The sequence below is a fragment of the Pipra filicauda genome, unplaced genomic scaffold (genome assembly GCF_003945595.2).
Source record: "Pipra filicauda isolate LSUMZ 115617 unplaced genomic scaffold, ASM394559v2 scaffold96_size2947999_pilon, whole genome shotgun sequence".
Lineage (NCBI taxonomy): Eukaryota > Metazoa > Chordata > Aves > Passeriformes > Pipridae > Pipra > Pipra filicauda.
The window spans coordinates 1573979-1587809 of record NW_024105164.1 but is presented as its reverse complement, the minus strand read 5'-3'; the positions used below and the strand labels follow the sequence as shown (position 1 = coordinate 1587809).

Sequence of the window (13831 nt, the reverse complement as noted above, 5' to 3'; positions counted from 1 at the left end):
GCACCCTTCATTGAGAGTCCAGGCAGAAAGGAGCGACAGCACAGGAAATTGTTCTTGGAGAACCCTTCTACTTGTCAGTCATAGGCTGCTGCAAACCAGGAAGGTTAACACACCATCTAATTATTTGATGGGATTCATATTCCTTCACAAATGTGATGAATAATGCAAGTGTGTTGAATCAAGCCAGAGGAAAATTGTTCCTTCTCCAGCCTATTATTAACTCCTTGTGGTATAATGTACTTGTAATCCTAGAATGGTTTGGGTTCAAAGGGACCTTAAAGATCATCTAGGTCCAACTCCCCACCACACATGGGCAGGGGTGCCACCCAAAATGAGTTTGTTCTGTGACATTTTAATCTGTGGGTGGATGATATTTGTATGTGAGCAATTTTAACTGTTACACGTGCTTCTCTTTACATTTGACTTGAAATGAGAGAACAGAAAAGTACCCTTTCCACCTGGTTTTGCCCCCTGCTTAATGCAGGTATGTTCCCTACAATGGGTATTTCTCTATACTCTAGCTTTGAAAGGCTATAGTGATGGGGCTTAATCTGAAGAGAGGAGCACATTACTGGGATGTGTTTCCTGATATTCTGGCTTTATTTCCCATTGGTTTTTTCCCATTTTCCTATCACACGTCCATATGTGTCCTTGAGACTATTCAAAACACTTTCCTGTTGCTAAGCCTAGAATATCAGTGCATATCTTTAATTTCTGTGTACTGCTTTTATTTTTACTAAATCAGACTGCATTTTACTTGTGAATTATCTTCAGTCCTCTACAGAGCCCCAATTTAGAAAAAGGGTATTTTGAGCACTGTCCTTTTTTTTTTCCTTTTTTTTTTTAATAGAAATGAGTGTTCAAGCTCAGAACTCCACAGAAATTTAAACAACTTATGCACAGCCCTTTGAAAGCGCCCACCGCTCCCAGATTTTCTGCTGCAGCCAAAGGAGAGTCCAGCTTTCCAACTCCAATTTCCCAGGGGTTCGGAGGGGTGCTGCTTCCCAGGGCAGCGAGCGGGATGGGGGCCGCGTGCCCTCTGCTGGGAGAGCTTTGTAACGTCAGGCGTTCCTCTGGAAGCGCCGTTGCCGCATTCCAAGATGTCCTGCGCGGTTGATTACCAACGTGCTTGAGTTGGCATTCCAAAAGGAGTTTCTTTCGGTTGCTCCTGGGAAAACTCATGTTGCAATTTCAGAGCGTTGAAGGTAAATTAATCTGCATCTCGAGGTTACAATTAGGTTTATTAGAGCCTATTTGTTTTTACTCTTCCTTGGTAACAGGAGAGTTCTACGTGAGTAAATATTTCCTTGGGATTTTTGTCACTCTTTGGCTCCTCTTATTTACTGTTACATGTACATGTTATCATGGTTACAAAGGTCTTGTAGTCAAATAAGACACAATTCTGTGGTTGTGTGTAACAAATGAACCTGTTTCATTCCTGTATTGTGACTTATTTAGCTTTCTAATGTTCAGAGGTATGAAGACTTTTTTGTGTGTGTGTGACAGTGAAATGAGCAATTTATCTAAAAATAAACAGCGAAGTACGTGAAGAATAAGTAAATGAATAATTTGTCTGTCATCCTTCTGTCAGGGAGCTCATTGTGCTTTGCATTTGCGTCTTATAATTTTATATACAGTAGGCTGAAGCACATGACATGTATTTCCAAAAGTCTCAGTACGAGTCTGTGGCAGAGCCTGAAAAAGGAATCAGGAATTTGTGTTCACTGACTCATCCCAAAGGTATAAATGTGCTACTTACAGGAATTTTTGAGGATGTGAAAAACCAAAATAATTGGTGAACAAAGGTTTTTTTCTGTTTCTGGTTACAACACATTGAGCAAAGCTAGTCTGTAACAGGATGGGATGTCTGGAGCTGCTCCTTTGATTTGGCCAGCTCTAAAGGAGCAGTAAGAATATGATCCTGAGGAGCCCTGGGGAGGCTTTTGTTCTGCAAAAGGCCTTGATGCTCTTATATAGGATGGTGATGTACTTAAGCCAGTGGAAAAAGTAACTCTAAAGTTGGTAGTATTATAACAAATAACTTCCCAGCTGACAATGTCAGATGGTCTCTCAGCTAGGAGGAGCTTTCAGACTACAAAATATTTGGACATGCTGTCCTGGGTGCAGATCTAGTAGCTCTTCTGAACCTTGTGTAGGTGTGGTTAGAGTTTTTTAGGCTGGATCTCAGTCATTGTGTGTGGCTCTCACAATTCACACTTTTTATTTTTTTTTGCAAGTGTGATAAAGGGCTTTCTCAATACTTATTTCTAGCCTTGAGCAACACTCTGCTACCAATGGATGTGGTGTTGTTCTGAAGAACCTGACATTTGTGGCATTAATACTGTTGTGATTTCTTGCATTTTGCCTGTGAATGCAGGCCCTGCTGCCAAGAACTTTCTGACCCTAGAATACTTTTCAGCTGTGTGCCAATGTAGATATTGGACAGTTTGCCAAGCCAAGGCCAAACTGTTTGAAATTTAATTTATTGGAAGCTTGTTAATTTGTCATGCGTATTATCAAAAAAGTATTGACAGGGTCTGTTCTTCTGTTGCATTCATATGTGAAAGTAATTTTTGTCTTCTATTTTTTGTAGCAGCTAATTCAGACAGAATTCAAGTGTGAAGGCTTTTCCTAATTTAGAGGAATTTTAAGAACTGGAAAATTATGCTACGTAACTAGCTATATTTGAACACGTCTCTGAATTTACATAATAAATGCCTGACTTTTGCAGTTAGCAGAACTAAAATATGGAGAGGATCAGAACACGATTTAAACACTCTGTCTTACTGCTCTCTCTCATTTCTTTTGTTCAGATATGTTTCTTTTGTTCAGATGTAATGGGAAAAAAAATCTAACTATTTCAGTACTGGAAAGAGCTCAAGACATGGGTTCTGATCCTCACCTCCCTCTGTCTTCAGGTATTATCCTCATTTCACAGATGGACAAAGTGAGGAAAGCAACATGTGACCTTTTTTATTAAAACACTTGGAGATTTGCTAGTGAAAAGCATATGAAAAAGCTACACACTTCTTATACAGTTATGTAGCTTTTCTTTAACATATCCAACTACTTTATCTCAGGCAGACTGAAAAAAGGAAACATAGCTGGGATAATGTACCTGCCTGCAGAGCATTCTGATTAAATTATATACCATAAAATTATACTTGAGTTGGTCATGTAGTAAAAACAATAATAATAATGATAAAAAGAAAAAAGGATGCTGTCTTCAGGAGTTCCCTCAAGAACTACAGGTAATTTGTGGGTTTTTTTGATTCTAATGGCTGTTATTTCTGATATATGGAAAATACTCCCTGGAAGTACATTCGGTTCCTTGTCTTCTTTTGCTGTCCTGCTGTTGGAGAGTTCTGCATTTTAGATTTGACTGGCACACACAGCAAGAGGAAAAATGAGTTTGAAGAATTAGGGTTAGGAGACAAATTTGTTATGAGCAGCAGTGAACAAACATTACAGTACCCGAGAACAGGCACGGCCTTTGAAGGAAGGTTTAGTAATTTCAAGTAGATTTCCACAGCTGCATATTAGTAAAACCGCTGTAACAAGTGTGCAGTGGAGGGGGAATGTAGGTAAATAGAACTTGCCATACTCTAGTTTGGGCTGTGTATAAATTATCCTCTTCATACAGCACAATTTGGGTAAGCAAAAGGATACGTTTAATTCCTTTTTTATTTTACTGTGCTACTGATTGCTTCCCGTGGAATCAATTAGACCTGCCGTTTGTGAGAGGAGCGCACTCATTTCCTTGAGGTAGCTCAATTACTGTGCGTGTTGCCCAAGACCAAGTCCTTGACCCTGGTGTTTGGAAAGCAGGTGAAGTGCCCCGCGAGAACGGCGGCGCGGTGCCGGTGAGGGGCAGTGCGGCAGCCGAGCACTAGATGCCACTCTGAGGCCGCAGTAGGAGCTTTGCTCTCTGCAGCATCCAAGCGGAGAAGGCTTGGAGCGACAGCTCCCGGAAAGCCCCGTGTGGGAGGCAGACAAGACGAGCTCCTTGCATACCCCTCCGATGACGCTGGGAGAACAAACAGCGAAAAGGTGAATCAGGGGCCACCGGTAGTGCATTCAGGCCCCACGTGAGTCAGGGCCAACAGCAGGTGCTTCGGATGGGAACTGAACCTCCAGAGTTAGCAAATAATCTCCCGGCTTCAACGGCTTTGTGCACAGGTGTCCCCACTTCTGACCTATTAGCCAGATGGGCTCAGAAGGAAGGAGGAAGAGCAAGGTGAAAGGGCAGTTGTAGCTCACTGGATGGGATTTCATGAGAGTTTAATCATGATCTGAAGACCCGTGGTTCTTACAGTATTTCTGCTGGTACGGTCGCTCTGCAGGTACGTCTGTAAAGGTCTGTCATCAATAGAAATACAGTTAACAACCCCCTCCTTCATCATCCCCATACATGTCCTAAATATTGCGGCATTTTGCTGAGAACCAGGCATCAAAACTGTCTATAATCTGACTAAACTAATAATGGGCATGAGTCACAAACCTCAGTGTGGGTTTGTGCAGTAGTATCTCAAGAAAGGTTTGGCTTGTTGTCAAGATAAAGGCTAGTTGTATAGTTTGGATTCAGATCAAGGCTGAAATGTGGAACGAAGTTTTGATGGGGCAGCGTCTTTTCTGGGAAGTGAGTCTGCTTTACTGAACAATTTGAAAGTGAACACTTTCTGTGAATGACCCATGCTATACATCTTCTAAAAAATACTCCCAGTTCATGCAATGTACCATTAGCAACACAAACACGTTGCTTCAAATTACTGAAGAAGCTGTGAAGTACTGAAGGGGTAGTGAAAGCATATATATATGCTATATATATATATATATGTATATATATATTTCCTTTTGTATGGAAGGATTTACCAATGCAACAACATACTTTTGAGTTAACTGTATGGCTTGTAGTCCTCAGCCTTGAAGATGAATACATGTCAATCTGTAGGAAAAAGGAAGGGATGAATCCTGGTAAAAATCCTAGTCACTGATGCGTATTATTTCTCTTCAATTACTTGGTATTCCACATAATCAGGAATAGTGTGCAATGCATTGCTAAGTGAGTTATGTTGGTCTCAAATAGCAGGCTTACAGAGAAAATAAGATTTTCACTGCTATTAGCTACAGGAGATTTTTAGGTGGAAATGGTGGAGGTACACGTCTCACAGCTGAGTTTTTTTGAGTGCCAAATTCCTGGGGAAACTAGCATTGCTTTGGTGGCCTATAGTCCTGTGCAACTCTCCCATGTGAACTGTGATTAGATCCAAACCTGTTGGGGTAGAAGTTTGTGTGTGTGAATTTGACCTTAACAGAGTTAAGTACTCAAAAATAACTGCTCTTGGCAAAGTGCAAGTATAATGCCTTGTCTGGCTGTTTTATTCTCTGTACCATTGGTCTATCTAATAGATAGATACCTGTTACAGTAAATATCTGTTTAAGTTAGCTCAAATGGTAGAGCATTCTATTTTTGGTGCTGGAGTTCCTGTATTTGCTTCTTTTTGTCCAGTTTAAACATCTGTTTCGTTGGGATCATAAACCCTACTAGTGAAACAGCCAACATGCCCTCAAAATCTAGTGGTGCTTGAGTAGCCAGTTTCTAGTAAAACATGTCAGAAAGAAACATTCTGTCTTTCCTGACACCATCTTCCTTCTGAAAAAATTACCTTCTGGCAGAGTGATTGTTCAGTAACGTACAGAGAGTCTGTATGTATTTCTTTTGTGTATCTATGAGTATGTGAAAGTATATTGTCCTGTGGTTGTCTAAGCCCACTGAGTAATCCATCTGGGGTCCCTTAGGTGTGTGAGCTAAAGCCTGGATACTTATGTAAGGCAGGATGTTGGATCAGGTTTTGTTTTCCATAACTTGAATTTAAATGTAGAAGTTACTACTTTGAAGTAGAGCATTCTCAGGTATTAAGGAAGGAGTTTGGTCTTTTGTATTTAAATTACACAGACATTGCACACACACACACACACACACACACACACATACTTTTATCCATGAAGCCACCCAAGTCCTAACCTGGAATTTCAAGGTTTTCTGTTGGCAACATCCATCTTCTGTGGCCTTCCTCATATTAGCATTGATCTACAGGGGAAATAGAGAACACGGCTGTGTTATTATATACCCGACTGCAATTTCTGTTCCAGTGATTGAGTGTACATACAGAATTTTTGAAACATGGCCATTCTAACTTATTTTGTCTTCCTGTCAATAGCATGGCACTTGTCCAAATTATGGATCAATATCAGCTGATCTTTTTATGTTAAACTGTAATGAAGTTGCCTCTCTTAATGGAGATGTGATCTTGCTTCAGGCAATGCTTTTAACTGAGAACTTTTGGAATGGAAATGGGGGAGAGGGGAAACAGAAGCGGAGGAATGAGCAAAAGCGGGAGTGGAGAATAACAGCATTCCTTCCTCTTTTTGAAAGAAGTAGGAGTGGGGTAAGCAGGGAACTCAGATATGAAGAGAGCCAGCTTGTTAGGACTTTTACTAGTATGGGTAAGAACTGTTAGCCTTTACTTTCTTTGAAGTACTGTCAAAAAGCCAGTGGTGGACACTAGGGGTGAGAGCCTGGCTCTCTTGAAATTTCATGTAACATTACCTTAATTTGTGTTTTAATTTCTGTTCTTTTTTTTCTATTTCACTCTGTTTCATAAAGTTTGTGAAATCAAATGGTTGAAAGAACAGAGGAAAAATGGGATGAGGCAAGGAATGGGAAATGAGAGATGTAAAAAGGGATGTTAGATCAGCCATTCTTTCCCTTGAGGGCAGGATGGGATCATCTCTACAGTGACTTCTCTGGGTCTATATCTAGCTCTAAAGAGTTTCAGGGTATCAGTGTTGTGTGTGAGCTGTACACAGAGTAGCTGAAGGCCTATCATTTCATAGGCGTTCACAGGAAACTCTTTTACTTTATTCTTATTTCACTTTCTAGAACAAAACGTAGAGGGGAACTTTTTCAATCCCTTTTATAGGGTAAAAGTTCTGTGGAAGAAAGAGATGTTGTGTCAGGCTTTTGGAAAAAGAGTCTGTGGGGGACTGTACTAAGTTTATTTGGTAGGGGAAAATGGTGAAGAAGGGAACCTGGTGGGTTTGGAACTGATAGTCAGTGGCTGAAGTTAGCAGACACTTTCCTTTCTAAGAGCAAAGTGATGCTGGTATTTTGGAGGGGTCTTCTGTGAACCATTTAAGTTTCTTTTGTGGCTTCTCCCACAATTGTCTCTGAGCCACTCTGTCACAGCTCAGTTTTGATTGCTATGAATATGTGCAAGCTGGAGAATCCAGAAATGCTTCTGATTCCAATTGTCTTGTTTGTGTCCCTGTCCCATATGGGAAGGGAGGCAAGAGGCCTGAGTATATACCAGTTCCTCTTAGTTTCTCTGCAGTGGCAGGTGGGCCATCAATAGGGAGGGAGCTGTTGGACACACCAGTTTCTACCTTCTCTTCCTCTTGATCTTTTTCAGCCCTACAAAGCAGGGTAGGAAAAATAGCAAAACATCAAAATGCATCCATATGTGTATATTACTTTTTATCTGCAAAGGTCTTCTCTAATATTTTTGCTTTCATTATCTCACCCTCTTCAGTCAGAAGGATGTTTCACTGCTGTTTTCTCTTGGCACTTACCCAAATTGTTTGGTGAACTGTATGAAAGCAGTATTAGAAAAAAAATTCTCAACCATCTTACACCCCAATGCATAGATGGGAACAGTGTTTGCAATTAAAAAAGAGGGGATCTTTGCATGAAAATAATTCTTAAATTGCAGTTATCCAACAGATCTTCTTAACTGAGGGTATTTTGTAGGAGGCCTAAACTGTTTTTCTTTTATGAGAGATTTACATTCAGCCTGTTCTTCATTCTGTCAATCTCTTTTTTTCATATAATGCTTTTCCACTGTTTCTGCTCTCTTTCTTTTCCCTCCTCTTTTTCTTTTTTTGTTGTTGTTGATTTGTTTGTTTCCCTGGCTCCCTCTTCCCCACTTCACCAGACTATATAATTTTATAAATATTTTGGATTCAGGAAGCTCTGTATGTTTGTTTTTCTAAATCTTATTGTTATTATTATTCTTAGGGTTACTTTATGGAAGCATCTAGAACGATATATACAAACACAGTGTTGGATTTGAGAAGCACATGACAAGACCTTCATAAGAATTGAAAATGATTGGGTAGGGCTGATAAACTGAGATAAGTAAGGGAAATTAAGGAACTAAGCAAATGGTTTATTTACTGTCAAAGAGCTGAGTTGGAAACTGAATTTATATTGCACAGTCTCATGTAGATACCTTTAATGACAAGGATATGCCTTTCCTTCTCAGAGCCTTAAGCAAGACCTCTCTGTTTTAGGATAATGCTAGAGTGAATAATGAAGAAGTTAAGACTATAGTAGTGAAAATGTTTTTGAAATGTCAGTCTTTGGTATCCAGTTTAGTTTCAGTCTTCTACGCTCCAAGGTCCCTATGATTCAGTTAGTGAATTTGTACACCTTTTTTGTCCCCCTATACAAGATTGGCTAATTATAACTTTGGGGGCATCTTTACGGTAGTTTTGTGCCTCCAAGCCTACAATATCTGAGTATCTCAAGAAACATTCATGGTTTTCAAAACCTTGGAAAGCGAGGGACAGTGTTATTTCACTTGTGCTGAGGCAAAAGACAGTAATGATATTTGGGGAGTGGTATAATTATGGTAAATCTGAATGAAAAACACTCTTCTTGTTCTTTGGAAAAACTTCAAATTCTGAGAAATTGTTCCTTGTAGTGGATGAGAAATTAAAATTATGATAACTTTTTATTAACTACAATGATAGAAAACCTCCAGCATTAGTTTGGATCTGTGGAGAGAATTTAAGATTTTGATGATCTTAAACTGTCAAAAGGAAATGACTAGCTTCTTTTTTAAAAAAAAGCTTAGTATTGGGAACAATGTTAAATATGAAAACTGGATTTTTTCATACAATAATGTTTTAACTAGTGTAGTTTGTCAAAAGTGGTTGATCTCTGAGAAAAAAAGTTTTGTTTTGCTGAATCTACATTTTCAGCCTGAAAAACACGTCAAAAAATCCCAAGTAGCTATAGTTCCTGGCAAAGAAAGTAGAGGGAAGCCACAGCTTTTTGTGGATAGGTCTTTCACAACCTATATACAGCTTTAATCACTTTAGTAATGTAGGGGGAAAAAAAGAAGAGTCATACATAGCTTTTCAAAGAGTTTGATAACCTGTTGGTGTAAATCACCAAAGCTGCACTGATGTCAGTGAAGTCTGTCTGGCAATCTGCTCCTAACTGTGCCACCAAGCTATAGGTTTTTTCTGAAACAAAAAAAGCACAGATATTATGTATAAGTTAATAGGCTCTACTGACAGGAGATGATATTGTCCTCGAGCCTGTGAAGGAAGGTGAAAGAGGCAAGAAGCAAAGCTGGGAGATATACAAAAAGAAAAACGAAACCAACCTAAAACTCTGCTCCAAACCCAACAAAGAAGTTACTTGCCCTTACCACTACAATCTTGTTTTTGGAGACCCAACATCAGTCACGAAGCAGATGCTGGCAATGCTCCTGCTCAGCAGGAGACTATAAACATGTCTCGGGATCCCACGGTTTATGTGACTATTTACACGAGCACAAAGTAAATGGAAGTGGTTATCCCTGCTAGCTGGTACTCATGGGTACGTGGGCTCCATTTGCTTTGCTTCAGTGTCAGGGGCAGCAGGGTAGGAGTGAGCAAAGCTTAGAAAATTCAGCCCAACGAAAATGAGGTAGATTATTGGATGTTGAAGTAGGATATTTTCAGTAACTGATCTGTTGGTTTTGCTTGCAGCACCAAAAAAGGTGGAGGATATGGAGCAAGTGGGAGGATAATTCTGTTAGTTTAAAACCAGCATTTTTTTTTCTTAGGCCTGAAATACTTGCATTTAGTGTGGTTGGTTTTTTGTAGGAAAAAAATAGTAAAATTGAACTAAATTTTAAGAAAGCATTACAGATTTGAGTTTTAAGGGGTATACATTTCATATTCAGCATATCAAACTGAATGATCTGGACTTTCAGAAAGCTTGCCTAGGCTGAAATAGCTAAACAATTCTGAAAGAGATTTACAGTCAATGTAAATCTGCATTTTAAGAACTTGCTCAATCATTCCACCTTAGACAAACAAACCTTTGTTTTACATCATCTACATTCTTATTTCTGAACTGTTTCATACGCAGAATACTTGTAAGCATGGGCCATTATGCACAGACTGTTGAATAAAGACAGACTGTGAAACTGGAAAGGGGAAATTTAGTTGTAGCCTAACTTTACTGATAGTAAGAGAGTTACACCACCAAGGAATTTGGCCCATTACTTTGGAAATTAGAAGTCAGACTTAATAGTGGGTGTAAAAAGAAGAGGGGCAGTCATGACTGTTGAAACATTATGTGGGAGAATTGTGTACATTACAAGGGAATATGATAGAACTGTACATGATAGAACTGTAGTTCAGGGACTTGTCTGTCTTCTATTAGCAAACAGGTTACCATAGCTGGTTTAAACCTATCCTTGGCAAAATTTAGTTGATTCCAGTGGATTTAAACCAGGGATTAATTTAATCTTCAGTTTTCATAGTCCTCAAGCCCAGAAGGACTATTAGTTTGTATACTGTGGCCTGCCACAGGCTGCAGAATTCCACCCAGTTATTCAGCATCAAACCTAGTAACTGGTATGTTTTGAAAAAAGGCATCTTTCTGCAGTGAAATTTCAAGGAACAGAGGAACTGCTGTTGAACATTTGCTGGGGTGATCAGTTGTTCTTTTTCTAGAACAAGGCTGAGACTTTGGTTCTGTTCCTAATTCTCTGTCAGTCAGACATCTTCTCCATGCTCTAATTTCCCTGCTTATAACTTGGATATAGGATATTCAATCTCATCTGGAAATAAAGTTAAATTCCACAGCAGAAGACTGATAAAAGTGAGTAAAAGTGAGTGTTTTACTCACTTTTGTTCTTCTCCATTTCTCCTTTTGCTTTTCCCATCCATAGATCTCTGATACTTTTACTGAATGCAGTAAATGATAAGCTGACCTTCTACTGCCTTCTAATTGTACCTACTAAAATTTTATCTATTTTTTTAAAGAAAAATAAAAATTAAACCAATTTTCTGTAAAATTGCATGCATTTGAACAGAGAAAATACTAAGATAGCCTTTCATTTGTTCATAAAACAGCACTTTGAGAGCATGTGCTGTTGCTGTTATTTACAAAGCTGTGTAATGAGATGGGAGGTTCACCAGTTGTTTTTTTTTTTTTGTTTCCTGTCACATTTCAGCTTTCTTTTAGTAATTACTGTAGCAAATCTGTCTGCTGAGGATCTCACAGTTGTGTCATTCCAACCCCTGGGATATTCATGCCATACTGAAGTTGGAATTCTGATTTTTTATCTCAAAACATGTGGTTTCAAGTGCCCAGAGGCAGTGGTATACAGGGCTTGTGTTATGTTTCTACCCAGGAGAAACTGTCCTGCAACCCAGGGACTTGGTTCTGGATTGTCTCCTCTTTCAAGCTGAACATTTGTAGCTCTCTATGCAAGTATAAAAGAGAACTGACTGATGTTTTCCTTGTTTCTAAGTTTTCAGGACAGGGACTGGCAGCTGGAATCTTTGTAAAGAAAGGACTCATAACCAAATTGACCCATGGGACATAGCACTTCATTAGAGTTCAATATTATTATAGTGACAGGTACTTAGGAGTGAGATCTAAAGATTAGATTATACAGCAAATGGAAGCCCCAGTTTTCCAAGTGTGGCATCACTGACAGGAAAAACTCAGGAAGAGGGTGCAACCTCTCTGCTTATCTTGGTTTAGCATTTTATTAGATGGTAGGATCAGTCTGGTCCCTATTGTTTCCACAAACAATATGAGGCTCTTGTCTACAGTCTGTTTTAGGAAGGGTTGGCCCCTCTCAAGGCCTACCAACAAGGGCTCTGTAGTTGCTCTTCTTCCCCTGTTGTTTGCCAACTGAGTGAAACTACAATCACTGTTGTCTTTGCCTCTGCAGGCTGTAGGGATTGGTAACGGTTGCTATTTTCCCAACACCTTTTTGGTGCTTTTCCTGGTCTCTCTTCAGCTGATACTCCTAGATCCCTTTCTCCTGTTCCTGGTGGTTTGAAAGGTTTGGTCCTGGGAGCTTGTCCTGCCTCTCCATCATTCCCCTTTCCTGGTGCTGCCCCGTTGCAGCCTTGGTCCCTGGGGGCTTGTGTGTCCTGCCTCACCAGCGTTTGCCTTGCCTGGTGCAGCATTCAAGCGACACCTTAATAAAAAGCTTTCCTCCCTTATCTCCTCTCTGCTGCTGTGCCACTGGGCTGGGGATCGGGTTCCCATCTCTTTCACACGCACACCTGGTCATAAAACACTGGGTTTGTTTTTAACCTCAAACCAGGGAGCTTTAATTAAAGAGACAGTGACCTCTTTTATGAGTTTGCTCGCATAGGGTTTCAGGGCTATTGTCACATACAGCTCACATAACAGAGCACCATTGCACAAAGCTCCATTTACACATCCTTCCCCGGCTTTTTTCCTCTCCTCTTTTTGTTTTCCAAACGCAGAAGGAGGTTGTTTTCTTGTTTACCCCTAGGCAAAGTTGTTTCTCATGTTAGTAGCCTATGGCTAACAGTCTCTTTGAAGAGAACTTACCTTTCTTACTAACAACACATAGATGTCATTAGACTTGGAGAAATGTTAGTTTTTAATCTATGTAGGAAATAATCTCCCTCACCTTAAATTTGCTGGATATGAATGACTAGCTAAAATGGATCTTATCCTCTGTTCTGTTCTTCTTAGCTAGTTCTCATACCTGTATAGTGAAATTTGTGTGTTTTTTAGGACAAATACTTTTTTATTATTCACTGTTGTATTTACCTGTATTCATTAATTTTCAGGTGCAATAAGTAGTCAACAGCAACAAATAGAATTTTTTATTTTCAAGAATGATAAGCGCAGGGACAGACACTAGAACTTGTCCACAATTTTACACAGAATAGTTTACATGTAATTTAAAGAAAAATTTTCACAAATACAGCCGTGTGTTCCCATGCGCTTGTATTCAAAGATACACAAACAGGAAGACACACAGAAGTGTGTACACAGACCAGAACTTATTTGAGGTATGCAGACTTCTGAAGAAGGCACTCATGCACAGAAAACAGACAGCTGGGACACAGATACAAGCAACCACATAATTGGCAGAATACAGAAGCACACACAGAGGACATGGACACACAGAAGAAAAAAATAATATATGTGGAAGAGTGTTGTTGCCCTCAGCATACACCTTGTATGTAGACCTTCAGAAACAAGTACAAGGACAAGCCTGCAGGAAAACACGTATGTAGAAACTTATGCCCAGAAACTCTGTAAGTAATGTATAAGTTACTGTGGACAGGTCCTGGGACTCTAACTGTTCAGGTGCTGGAACTCTCACGGAATTGTGTAAGGCTTTTGCTTTCAATGGTGTTACTTTCAGGAAAAGCTCACTAATATGAAAAAATATTACATGGTTTAGCTGCAAAGATTGTAGATATGAGAACACATGCCCTGACATATACAGATAGGTAGATACATATTGATGCAGATAATTTTTTTTTTACTTAATATATTAATACAGATTTGCCTAGATACAAATATACCACACACAGACCCTTAGACACACACAGATATACCCATGTCTATGTTCATTGAGAGAGACTCACTCAATATCTGTGTATGTGTGTGTTGGGAGAGGGTCATAACCTCCTCCATTCTTCTCCTGAAGGGGTTTGGATAATGAAGGGAAAAGAAATGAGGCCTGGGGCTAATTTGTAG

General features: G+C 39.6%; 1 long non-coding RNA gene across 2 annotated transcripts in view; it reads left to right on the top strand.

Annotated features, from left to right (window-relative positions):
• The first annotated feature begins 962 nt into the window (after nucleotides 1-962).
• LOC113987002 overlaps nucleotides 963-13831 on the top strand; it is a 107630-nt gene continuing 94761 nt past the window's right edge. For both annotated transcript variants that reach the window (XR_005562240.1, XR_005562239.1), the window contains exon 1: nucleotides 963-1205. This is a non-coding gene — a long non-coding RNA (uncharacterized LOC113987002). The remainder of the gene's footprint in view (nucleotides 1206-13831) is intronic.